We start from the raw sequence: 12570 nt of genomic DNA, 5'->3' as shown, positions 1-12570 counted from the left end.
AAAAACTCACTATTCCGTTCGCTTTATACCATCTTGAGTCACTTGCTTTATACCATCTTGAGCCTGCCAGACCCTAGTGATTCCTTTCTCCTTCAGTCTACAAAGCTGTCAGCTGTCGAAATGTCCCCTTCAACACAAGGGATGCATGCTTGTATTAATTGCAACAGATCGGCCATGGCTAATTATCTTTGACCCCTCTAGCCATGTAAGAGTAGCATGTGTATGCACCAGCTATGGGTTTCAGAGAGTATACATCTGGGAATTTGCATGCATAAATATACAAATGCAAGACTGCTACTTGATACTTATTGAGTAGATATATCCAAAATTACTATACTGTTTATTTGATCATCTTTTTTGATACTGAAGCCTAGTGTGGCAGATCTGTATGTGTATCAGCATTGGGGTTGGGAAGAACAGTTGTTCTTCAAATCAGCACTGGTCATGTGGTTGTGGCCATATAGAATTATTTAGGATGAGAAATGGGAGGGATGCGGCCCCACCAATTGTCTCTCAGTCACTTTGATTTGTTATTGTTTATGAAGATACATGTGTAAATGTTTTACTATTACTAAAAAAAACCTATAATTAATTAGGGCTGTCAATCGATTAAAATTATTAATCAAAATAATTACATGACATCAGAATCAGAATCAGAATCAGCTTTATTGCCAAGTATGCTTACACATACAAGGAATTTGTCTAGGTGACAGGAGCTTCCAGTCAACAACAATACAAACAATACCAAAAACAGCAGCAAGACATAGGTAATTAAAAACAAAAAAGAACACAAAATAAATAATTATACATATACGTACATACACTCACCTTCATACATACCCACATACACACACGTAGTGCAAATCTAATACAATCTGTTATATAAAGAACAAAAACCTGTATATTATGTACAGAGCAATGTACGTAATGGCAGAAGTGGATATATTGGATAATATAAATTAAGATTAAAATTAAACTGTGTATTGCACATAAGTATTGCTCAATGGGGCAATTTAATTGTTCATTAGATGGATGGCCTGAGGGAAAAAACTGTTCCTGTGTCTGAAGGTTCTGATGTTCAGAGCTCTGAAGCGCCGGCCAGAAGGCAACAGTTCAAAAAGGTAGTGGGCTGGGTGATTGGGGTCCATGGTGATTGGGGTCCATGCCTATTAATGAATTGAATTAATTGCATATATCTGACTGCCCCCCGCTGACTGCCAATCGCAAAAACATGAAGGTGGTACTTCAAAATGTAATAGCTCTGTTGGTAGGAAATTAATTATTACGGAATTTACATACTAGTCAGGGGGCATGATTAATTGCATACATTGTTCATTTTAAATAATTCTTAATTTTTTTAATAACTGATCACTATGAATTAACACGTTAAATCTTTAGCCTTATAAATAATATAATTTTAATATAATAATCATACAATAGCATTAGCAAGAGACAAAATCATGTATTTTAAGTATAATATTTAATGATAATATTTCAGAACTAGTACATACAACTTTGTTAGTATTACACTATTAAGAAAAATACCATGATATTTTAGACATGGTAATTCCATGGAATTCTTTGACGTACATTAGAGTATGAAAAGTATCATGTTGTTGCCATCTGATACCATAGTACTGCCACCATACTTTTTGTAAGAGTTAAAAGAACATTTTGGTGATGAAAATATTTTTCTGGAACCTCTTTGTAGGAGTTTTATATCTTTTCATCCCTGTGATTATTTGGATTATTTTGTATTGTTTGTGTAACAAAGATGCAGATATGAGTCTGCTATTCTTGTTGCAGCCTGGCTGTGTATGATGTTGCCTTTTCAGTCACATAAAACCTTCGACCGCAGACACAAAGGAGATTGCTAATTGCTATTTTGCTGATTGCTAATTGCTATTTGCTTCTCAGCTATCTCAAAGCCAAATGAACCCCAAAACGCCATGCCCCCCCCGCCAAAAAAGAGCATGCAAATAAGTCAGGATTTGCCTTGTCTTTAATTACTAACCCCTCAGTTTTCATGCTGAAGTTGGAAGCAGGCCACAAGTGCACGAAGACTTCACAATTAGTGCTTTCAACCTACACACCCACTATTTCACCTCCCTTGCCTACGCTGGGCAGGTGCAGGCAGAGAGGGCAGAGTTTTGGAAGCCCCTTTGTCATAAAATCTTACCACATTACTGCACAGGAGCTTGTCGGCTGGCCAGCACTGGGAGCTCAATGCCAAACTTCAGGAAAGAGGACAAAAGCCAGGTCCATTGTTAAGACACCCACACCCTTAAACGAGTGTAATACTTTTCTGTTCCTAACAGAGAGCTTCTTCATTCGAAGTAGTGTTTGATAACTCCTGTAAATCCCTCAGCAGAGTTGGATAATAGCTCTGGTTACGTATGCGTTTTGGTGGCTTCTGAGGAATAGAACTTCGCCTGACAAGCCAGTGCTGATTGCGTCTTTTTAGACATAGTTGTACGTTCACCTAATTCAGCCCAAAAGGTGCTTGAAGCTGGACTCTAATTGTGCAGAAAGACAAGCAACTATCGTCTGTATCTATCTGGTGGCACAAGTTGCTTGCCATGGTGTCCTGAGGCTTTGCGAGGCTGTATAATGATTGTCACTCTACCAGACCCAGCTAACTTCATCTGAGAAGTGACGTGGTTACAACAAGAGCACAGTTCCCTGTCGGCCAGTTCAACATTACATACTGTACGCCTTCTGTCCGCACATCTGTATACAACAGGGAGCACATGTGAAATCCATTAATATGTGGATAATTGTTCATTTTAAACATTCTGTATTTCTGTGAGCCTGACAGGATATTCTCCTGGTAGTGATACTTAAAAAGCGGTGGAGGGGGTGTCTCGTTTTCAGGTTGAGTTCTCCGGGTTGCTTAGCTCCTCAACCTCATTGCCTCACTCAGATTCCAGCTGTACGAAATGGGGAACAGATTGTGTGCATGATGTAAAACGGCAGGCATTATAGTGTTGCCATGGATAAGGTCATCTGTTCAGTAAACTCAGAGCAGATTAATACACATTATGAAAACTACAAAACTGGCAAATTGCTTGTTATGTTCCACATTTGTAAGGTGCTTTGAATAAAAGCATCTTCTAAATGACTAATATGTAAAAATACATTTGTGAGTCGTTTTCATAGAATTTACAGAATCTTGAAAAGTTTATCTCAATAAATGTTGTTAGATTTATGCTTAAAATGTCTTCATCGATCATATTATTCTTTTTGATCAAGAAAAATATTTTTTGCAGTCCAAGAGCACAATGGAGGGAAAATAAAAGTAAGAAGGGGATGATAAGGAGTGGACTATTTGAAACTTGGCTGTGGCTTCGGAGACACTGGAAGGTTGTAATATAGAACCAGAGCAGAGAGCTGGCCCAGTATCCCAAGGCCTGGGCGCCTCAGTTAGCTCCAAGGAGATGACTCAACAGCCAGAGGAGGACGCCCAGACTGGAGAAGACTCTTAGCAATTAGCAGTGCTTGGAAATGACGGAGCTTTGAGAAAAGTGGGAGCATTTTTGGATGGTCTTGTAGGGTCTTTGGAGCATGGACTGGGGCAGCTGTGCCAGCTGACTCAATCTGACTCTTCTGTAGGCAGGCAATGTTTAGACATATTTGACAGACAGCAGGCAAGTAGAGACAGGTGTGTTGGGCTCGGAGTACTTGTGTGGAACCCAACACCACCGACGGGAGATGCGCTCAACGAGTTGAGGACAGGGGGTATGTGAAAGGGAAAAGCATTTAGATTGGAGGAAAATGTTTTTAGGAGCGCGAGACAGGCTATGCTAACCTATAGCATTCTGCTGTTTAGCATTTGCACTAAATTGTTTTCCAGCTGTGTACCATCACCATACCTATTCATCAAGGTCATCAGCTTTTTCAATACAAATCAGTGCTCACTGGTTCTTTTATTGCAATCCTCTACTCTCTTCACTTCACAGGCTATGATGTGCATCCATGTGTTGAAGATGAAGTGCTCTGCTAAGTGTTTTACTGCATGTTTTATTCTGAGATGATCAGAATTAAAACTTCAACTTAGTTTGCAAATGAAGCTCTTCTCATTGAGTGCTCTCATTTATGGTCATATTGTAGGCACATCGTTAGTTGCCCTAGTTACAAGCCTAGTTATGCACTAGCAAAAGGCTATATATTGGCTTGTTGTTTTTACTGAAGCTGCATGATTGAAACTAGCCATTTAAACTGAAACATAAAAAATAAACTTGATTTTTACATTTTCCAAAGAAAATGAGAGTGGTGTTAACCCGTGCAAAACTTGCTGCCCCGATGCTAGGGTGTTTCTTGTGGTCATTGCCTGGTCCTGGCCATGCAGCTGCTTAGATGTTCTGAGTGGTTTGAATGCATTGCCATGGGGTTGCTAGGGTGTTCTGGGTGATTGACCTGCTGTCTCTTTTGATGGCCCAAGCCAAAAGAGCCAACCCCTAAGTTTCTGTGATATCTGGTCTCTAGATATAGCTGGGGTTAGGGCTGGGTGATAAAACATTATCGGTATTTATCTGAATCTTTTTTTTTTAATATTGTTTAATCGATGATAAACTTTTGAGTAATTTAATATTTTTAGCCTATGTTCTACATCTAGACGATTGGATCAGGTGCGTGATGCTAAAATTTAGCAGTTCGGCCAAGTTTGACACACAACTAGCTAACTGAATACCAGTTATGAAATCAGCCTGTAAGGAAGTAGCCCTGCTGTCATGGAAACCAGCAATGAGGCTCTGTCGCTGCTAACTAGCAGCTAACAACCCAGCTAATTTGATATCCTTGTGTCCCAAACAAGATAACACTGGCAATGCAATACAGCTATTGACTGAACACAACAACAAAAACTCCAACATCAACACCATTACTGTTTATTTATGTACTATTTAGTAAAAACTATTTCATGATCTAAAGCGCGGTCACAGACAAGAAAGTGTTTCTTCTTCTTGTGATGTTCATTGAAAAGAGATCACACACATTTTGTAGGACTAAACCCTATACTTTAAAGGTAGCTTACCTTCTGGAGTTTAATTGTAAACAAACAAGGAATGTTTAATTCATTCTTGAGGTCTTACAAACACGTGGAATGCAGTTCCGCCTCATTAATGGTATGACATGTATATTGTGGTTAAAATCGATATCGAATGATATGAAAAAAAAATAGTGAGAATGTTTTTGGCCATCTTGCCCAGCCCTATCTGGGGTGCTTCCTTCAATGGATTTTTGTGCCTGTTTTAATGTTCACCTTGTGAAATTGATGAAGCCTAATTTGTACATTGGAAGAAGCTGAACTTAAGCAAGCGAACAAAGCTTATGTTTATGTACTGCACGTGGCATAATTTTAAAATGAGTTTGTTGAGGAAAGTAACTAAAATGATGTCAAGTTCAATCTTCACAAAACCTCTCCTACATTTTGCTCACTCTTTCTCCTCTATTCATCTTTTTGTTACTTCTTCATTATTCATACTAGAGGATGGGCAGACAAAAGGAAGAGGGAGATGGAGTAGGGATCTTTATTAGGTATTCTGTTTACAGCAGGCACCCTCACTCATTCTCAATAGACTTATGGCATTGTTTGGTGCAGTGGGTTATTCCCCAATCCTCTGTAGCCTAATGTAGATGGCCATCAGTCACTGTTAGAATCATTTGTGCTTGCCAGGAATTCACACCATCTCCGGTTACCACACAGGCCTTTGGAGATTGCAAATACACTCTGGGATATAAGGCCATATACAATAAGTATGTGTGTGTTCTAGTGTCATAGAATTCCTGCTCTTGTGGCTTAATACAAGCATGCTTTCAAAGTGAAATGATACATGGGGAATCAAGACAGACATAGTAAGTTAGTATGAAGGTGTGCAAAAAGCCCACGTTAAGAAACATGAGTGTATTACTGAATGTATATGTTGTAGGAGAGGCATTGTGTTTGGGCTAAGATGCATTATGTATAACAAGCTGTTATACAAGTGTGTGAAGAGTCTAACTGAAACCGTAGTCTGTGCAACATTCAAAAGAATTGAATCTGTAAATTCATTGTTTGTTAAGCAGGGCTGACTCTGACAAGAGCAAACGCTAAAACATCTATGGATTTTTACACCTTCTCTCCGTTCCTCTGCAAGGCAAAGGCAACTGGTCTATCCTTTTTCTTTAGAAAAAAAGATCAGCTAAAAATATCTTTTCATGTTTTTATTAAAAGACCCAGACAAACTAGCATCCATTGATGATGCAACACCAAAGTCAAGAGTGTGAAAGGGACAGTTCTCCCAAACTCAAATTATTTTCATTCAACCGTGGGACACAAAAGGTGTTTCTTTCAAGAATGTGCTGACTGCTCTTTTTCGGAAAATGAAAGTGAATAGGGACTGGATCTATCAAGATGCAAAATTACAAATAGCAGCATAAAAGTAGTCCAAATGAGACTATATTCCAAGTCTGCTGAAGCCATTCGATAGCTTTGATTGAGGATCAGATGGAAATTTAAATCGTTATTGACTGACATTTTTTTGAAACAGGTTTTGGAACAACATAAGGGTGAATAAATCATGACAGAACTCAGACTGGTATGTTGTTGTATTTTCAATTTATAGGTTGGAGTTCACTTTAAAAACAATTCTCCAGCAATAACATCAAAATCTCACTTGACATACAGAATTGTATCTAACAGATATATAACCGTTAATAACACAATGGCTGGTTGTAATCTTCAGGGTTTAGGTTTCAGAAAAAAGCGAAGTTAAGAACTGAGTCACATTGGATCACAGAATTTTTTGTGTCTTTGAAACGTCCCATTTGGCAGTGAAGTCCTGCTTTCTTTCCCTTGTCTCTTGAGATTAATCATCTTCAAATGCAGTTCCCTCTTTTCAAATCTGTGTAACAAGTGAAGTTGGCCTTGCCTCTTGAGTCATTTCCTCATCCGTGTCAGTGTACAAGCTTATGGACCCTCTCTTTTTATTTGACTAATTTTGCCCACTTTTTGGGCTTGTTTAGCTTTTATTTAGAGAACAGTTGAGGCAGACAGGAAAGTAAGGGGGAGATGGGGAATGGGATTGGGACATGATTCACATAACTCAAATCGGATTCGAATATGGGTTCCTGTGAGCAAATGCACAACACTGTACCACAGTTCCAAATAATTAAAGGTATAGTTTACTCTAAACTGCAAATTCTGTCATCATTTACTCACTCATGTAATTCCAACACAAGAAATTCACAAGAAGTTTCTTTTTTTCTCTCCATGCAATTAAAGTGAATGGTGACTGAGGCTGTCTTCTTTTGTTAGTCATACATGTTTGGAACACATGAAGGTGAGTAAATGATGACAGCTTTCCCAATATTTTTTTTAACAAATATCACTACAACAGTGCACATTACATATTACAAAATCTGAGAATATCAGCATTGTTTTGAGACAAATTAGAGGAAATGTTTCTCAAAAACAGCTCCCATGAGCCTTTTTAAATAGGCACCTGGTAGGCACGTTTAGACCCCCTGTCAAACCCCCCTTCCTCATTTTATTTTTCATCTTTCTTTTTGAGAGTTTAGTTTCACTCTGAGTAATGTTGCCCTTTTAAATGGTGGGTAGGACATATGGAATAAAAAAATCCCTTTTTCCTCTTCCGAGTTTATTTTACCCCCTTTTGCTTTCCCTTTTAGAATTTTCCCTCTCTCTCACACATGCTGGCTGTTTTTTGTCTCTCACTCTTTTTTGTCTTGGAGGGGTGCTCAAGAAGGTCTTGAGAGGGTGAGAGTGAACACAAGGCAAAAGATGAGGACAAGATCGCAGTCCAGACATCTCTTCAGCTGTTTGCACAGCATGGGCCTCGTAACCATGACAGCATCACTATTGATGTGGGGGGGACAAACCCAGTACTTCTCAAAAAGAATGACATCACTGAAGAGGAATTCACTCTTTCTTCCAGATCCTTTGTTATTCTTTGGAGACCCTTCAATCCTTCCTCTGCTGTTTTCAATGCTTGCTTTAAGACACTGGGAGACAAAGCTGAGTTGATTGTTTACCTCTTCCAAAGAGGACTTAAAGGGATAGTTCACCAATTCTGTCATAATTTACTCACCTTTATGTTGTTCCTGGTTACTTCACTTTCATTAAATTAAATTATTTCCCTTTGAGGTTACAGAACCATTTTTTCAACATCTGCCCTAGTGACTTAAGGATTAGTTCAGGCCTTTGAAGTTGTACTAGACTATAAAATACAGTTTCAAATGGCATGAAGAGATTTGAATGGAAACTCTCTACAAATTTTCTATCCCCATCGGTCTCCATCCTCTTTACTGGTCATGATTACATAAGAACATGCAACACCTCATCTTTGCCTCTCTGTTTTAAAATAAAAACACATTACGTCATTAGCAGCTGTCCCACAATATTTTCTGGGTTTGCCTGTTGCTGTGGTGATGTACCTGTCATATGTTTGCCCCCCCCCCCAAACATGAATTATACAGAGAGTTATTAAAGGGATAATTCACCCAAAAATAAAAATTCTGTTTTTTTTACTCACCCTCATGTTGTTCTAATCTCATATGACTATCTTTCTTGAATGGAGACTCAAGAAAGAGTCACCATTCCTTTTCGTGAATGGTGACTGAGGTTACCTAACAGTTTTTGTTCCACGGAAGAAATAAAGTCATATAGGTTGGGTGAGTAAATTATGACAGAATTAAAAATAATTTGGGTGCACCATGCCGACACCAAAAGGACCCAGGTGGCCCCTGCATAATTTGCCTGTCCACACAGTCCACACTTCATCTCATAGTGGGTGCTTCACATTAAAACAATGACCCACATGCGCCTGTGGGACTCATCTATGTGGAGACTGCAATCAACTGTACTTTGAAAGGCGAGCAGGAAAATACGAGTCACTGAGGAAGAGAGATGCCTGTTTTTTTTATTTCCCCACCCCACAAACTCATTCTTCCTCTCTGTCTTTTTCCTCTACATCTATCCCCCTCTTTTTTTCCCTTTCTCCCAACACCAAAGCCAGGAAACATATGTAACCTTGTGGATGGGCAGGGTGCTATGTTCTAGAAGTCTCTTGGGCCACTGTTGGTCTCTTTTGATGGATTTCTCTTTCAGAAAACTGTCAAAAAAAATCACATTGTGATATGGTGTAAACTTGCTGTTTGGCTTGTGTAAAGTGTCTTTTAAAAGATTCTCCATGTGTTCCAGCAGTTGGCCTCATTTGTTATGCAGCAGGCATCAGTTGAATTGCTTATTGAGCTTGCTGTGGTCATCTCTATAGGTCCAGAGCCCTGTCAATCTATGGGTCAATCCAATGTGATCAGCATTTGTGATCCACATGACAGTGCACTTTTATCCCAAAGGACAAGCTGGGCAAATGGTTTTGAAATATTTTCTACCACTGTGAACCTGCTTGGGATACATTTTGTTTGATAATCTGTAATTAATGATATTACCTGATGTTTTGCATATATTGGCAAGAGTATGCTTTAAGTGCATACTTATTTTGTTTGTAAGTACTATACATCAATGTTACCATGGTCATGGGAAAACCTGTATATATTAAGGAATTTAAGAATTGTGATTTCCAGTCCTGGAAAAGGCTTGGAAATGAATACAAATTTAACACAACATGGATAAGTCATGGATATTTCTTTTTTCGGCAACACTTTGCAATAGAGTTATATGTATTAACATTAGTTAATGCATTTAATGTCATAAACTAACAATTAACAATATTTTCATTGTATTAATCTTTGTTAATGCTTATTTAAGATCATATAATTGTTCATTTGTAGTACATGTTTGTTCAGTAGCATTAACCAATGTCACATACAACTTAATATATGGTGAAATTAACATGAAAAAAACATAAATGCTGTTAAATTATAGATAGTTCATGTTAACTAATGTAGGTTGCAGCTTGAAGCGTTTACTTGTTTCCATGAATCATGGTATAAATATGGGGGGTAGTAGAAAGAAAGAGGGAAGAAGGCCCTCAGTGACCCCTTACTGCTCCCCTCCCTGCCCGTATCCCACTGGCTATCTCAAAACAGATTAATCACAGCCCCTCCAAGACCCCTTTACCAGGCAGTCAACATATCATAAGCTAACATTACCACTACTGCAGTATTATGCTGTTTTGCATATTAGCTGAGTTACGCATGTCTTGTTCATTTAAAGGAATAATTTGCCCAAAATGTAAAATAATACCCTTATGTTTTTTCCAAAACATATGCCTTTCCTTCTTCTGTGGAATACAAAATAAGATGCTTGGCAAAATGTTAGCCTTAGTTACCTTTCACTTTCATTGCACCTTTTTCCATACATTGAATGTGAAAGGTAACTCAGGCTGTTAACATTCTGCCTAAGCAAGTAATGTGCAAGTAATTACAGAATTTTCATTTTTGGTGAACTATCCCTGAACATGCTGATTATAACAGATACAGTGGGGTTCAAAAGTCCACATTGAAAATATGGGAAACAACATTTAAATTAAACCTGGAAATAAACAGAAAATTATAGAATTTACTTTGAAAATGATGATGTGTAAATATGAAATATGTAAGATTCTGAACTATTTGTAGGTCAATAATCAAATAAGCAAATTTGTTAATAAAGCAAAAGGGGCACAAAATTCTGATATGTGTGTTTATTGTTCAATTCTACTTTTCATTCAAATTGTTGTGTTGGTAATATTATTTTTAATGAAAAATTTAACTTTATTAAATTAGAAAAATGCTAATTAGAATTATCGCAATTAATTGGACTTTTAATACCCCACAGATATACACAGCTAAAACTCATACACTATCTTTGACAGTTGTTTGACTGGTGTTTCTTCATACTCCCTCCCATCTCTCTGCCAAAACAATGGTGATCTCTGCTCTAATAATGTACAGCTCTGATTGGTCCGTCACAGATTACTCTTGGGCTGCCAGCTGTCGGGAGCTCAGCAAAGCTTTTCTCTTTCTCTCTTTTGTAAGATACCATGCATGATCCTGATATTCCTCAATTTCACCGTATTAACAGAGCTTCATATAGCTGTCTGAAACTGAACCCAATTATTTTCATACTAGTAAACAATTGAAGGTTAAAGGAAACCAGGAAAACCCTACTTCGCTGTGCAGAAAAGGGCTGATTCGCTTCCCAGCCTCACGGGAGCCAAGAGATCCTGGCTTCAGATCAGTCTAGTTTCATTTTTTTTACTTTCTCCATCCTCTTCTGGCTTTTCGGTTTTGTTTTTATTTTTGAATATGAAAGACTCGGCACCAAAATCACACCATGTCTCTTATATGGGGGTGGGGGTCTGTAGGATAAATGTCTCGGAAGCACAATTTTAGGCTAAATGTTATAGCAAAAAAGGATTAGTAACCAATCAGAGCATTGCAGTCAGCTAATTCCTTTTGAGCATGCACTGAAACTGGTAAAACAATCGCAATTGTGTGCATGCATTTAACATCCTTATATTCTGTTGGAGAGACAGCGGAATTGGAGTCAAAATGCCAATATCTAATCAGAATTAATTTAAAGTGGAGACTTCTGGGCGTCTAATGGAAGGCTTTCTGTGAATAGACTGCCTAAAATAGTAGCATTGCCAGGCGACTGTTATTGCAGCTGCTCCCATAACTTCAAACTGCATGTACATAGATCCATGGTATTTACATGGGCAGATGCTTTAATGCTGATTGTTTGTTTTCTAACACAATGTCTGTAGCCTCTGGTGTATTGTGATTGATAGCCAAATGATTGATGCAACCACTCTTTGTTACCACATAAGATACTTACAACCATTGTATGTGCTGTCATACAAACAATGCACTGTAATATTATCTGACTCAGTTGAGTAAAAATATAAAATAAGCCTTCTGTTATCAGTGATTTCTGGTGTTGTCAGCTGATTATATTTCATGGTGCTTGTATGTAAGGATAAAAGCATTCCATCACAACAACAGTTCCAAAAATGGTCAATCACAAGAACATGTTGTACAACCCACGTTGAACAGCTTTGGCTTACCGCAGAAATGTTTATGAGAGCTTTATTTGAAATAATATGCATACAAAGATTATTAAGGAGGTTTTACAAGATGACAAATTCAATATAGAATTAAAAAGTTGAATTGTTCAACAGTGAAGCATGCTGGAGTAGTAAATTGCATGTATTTTCTTGGAAACCTTTTTTTCTTGTATTAAACTCTAAGTTTTAAGGCTCGAAGGCTTCTAGTTTTAATAATAAATTACAATTAATGTTATATTCAAAATGCTAAAATATACCATCTCACTTTCCTGCAACAATAAAAACATATATATTTTTTTGTATTGAGCCAAGAGGTCAGTGTGTGACGTTTCGATATTCTATTGGTCACACATCTTCTCCCCATCCGAGTTTGCAAGTCAGAGTTTGTCAAACTTCAACTTTCGTTCGCAGAGCAATGTAAAATTTCTTTGCATTAGCTTGCATTTCCAGTCTCTCACATTCGGATGTGTTTAAATAAAAGTATAATGTGGCCTCACCTTTTTACAGAACATTTACTCCATTGGTCCTGACCTCTTGTCTACACTGTTGAAGTACAATACAG

The 12570-nt window shown here is 37.9% G+C and overlaps 1 protein-coding gene across 2 annotated transcripts in view; it reads left to right on the top strand.

Annotated features, from left to right (window-relative positions):
* Positions 1-12570, top strand: part of LOC127629534 (RNA-binding protein Nova-1-like) — an 86244-nt gene that overhangs the window by 36807 nt on the left and 36867 nt on the right. The gene's annotated exons all lie outside the window — the stretch shown is intronic.

Source organism: Xyrauchen texanus, chromosome 36 (assembly GCF_025860055.1).
Source record: "Xyrauchen texanus isolate HMW12.3.18 chromosome 36, RBS_HiC_50CHRs, whole genome shotgun sequence".
Taxonomy (NCBI): domain Eukaryota; kingdom Metazoa; phylum Chordata; class Actinopteri; order Cypriniformes; family Catostomidae; genus Xyrauchen; species Xyrauchen texanus.
Note: the sequence above shows the minus strand (reverse complement) of the source record. Positions and strands in the feature narration are given on the sequence as shown.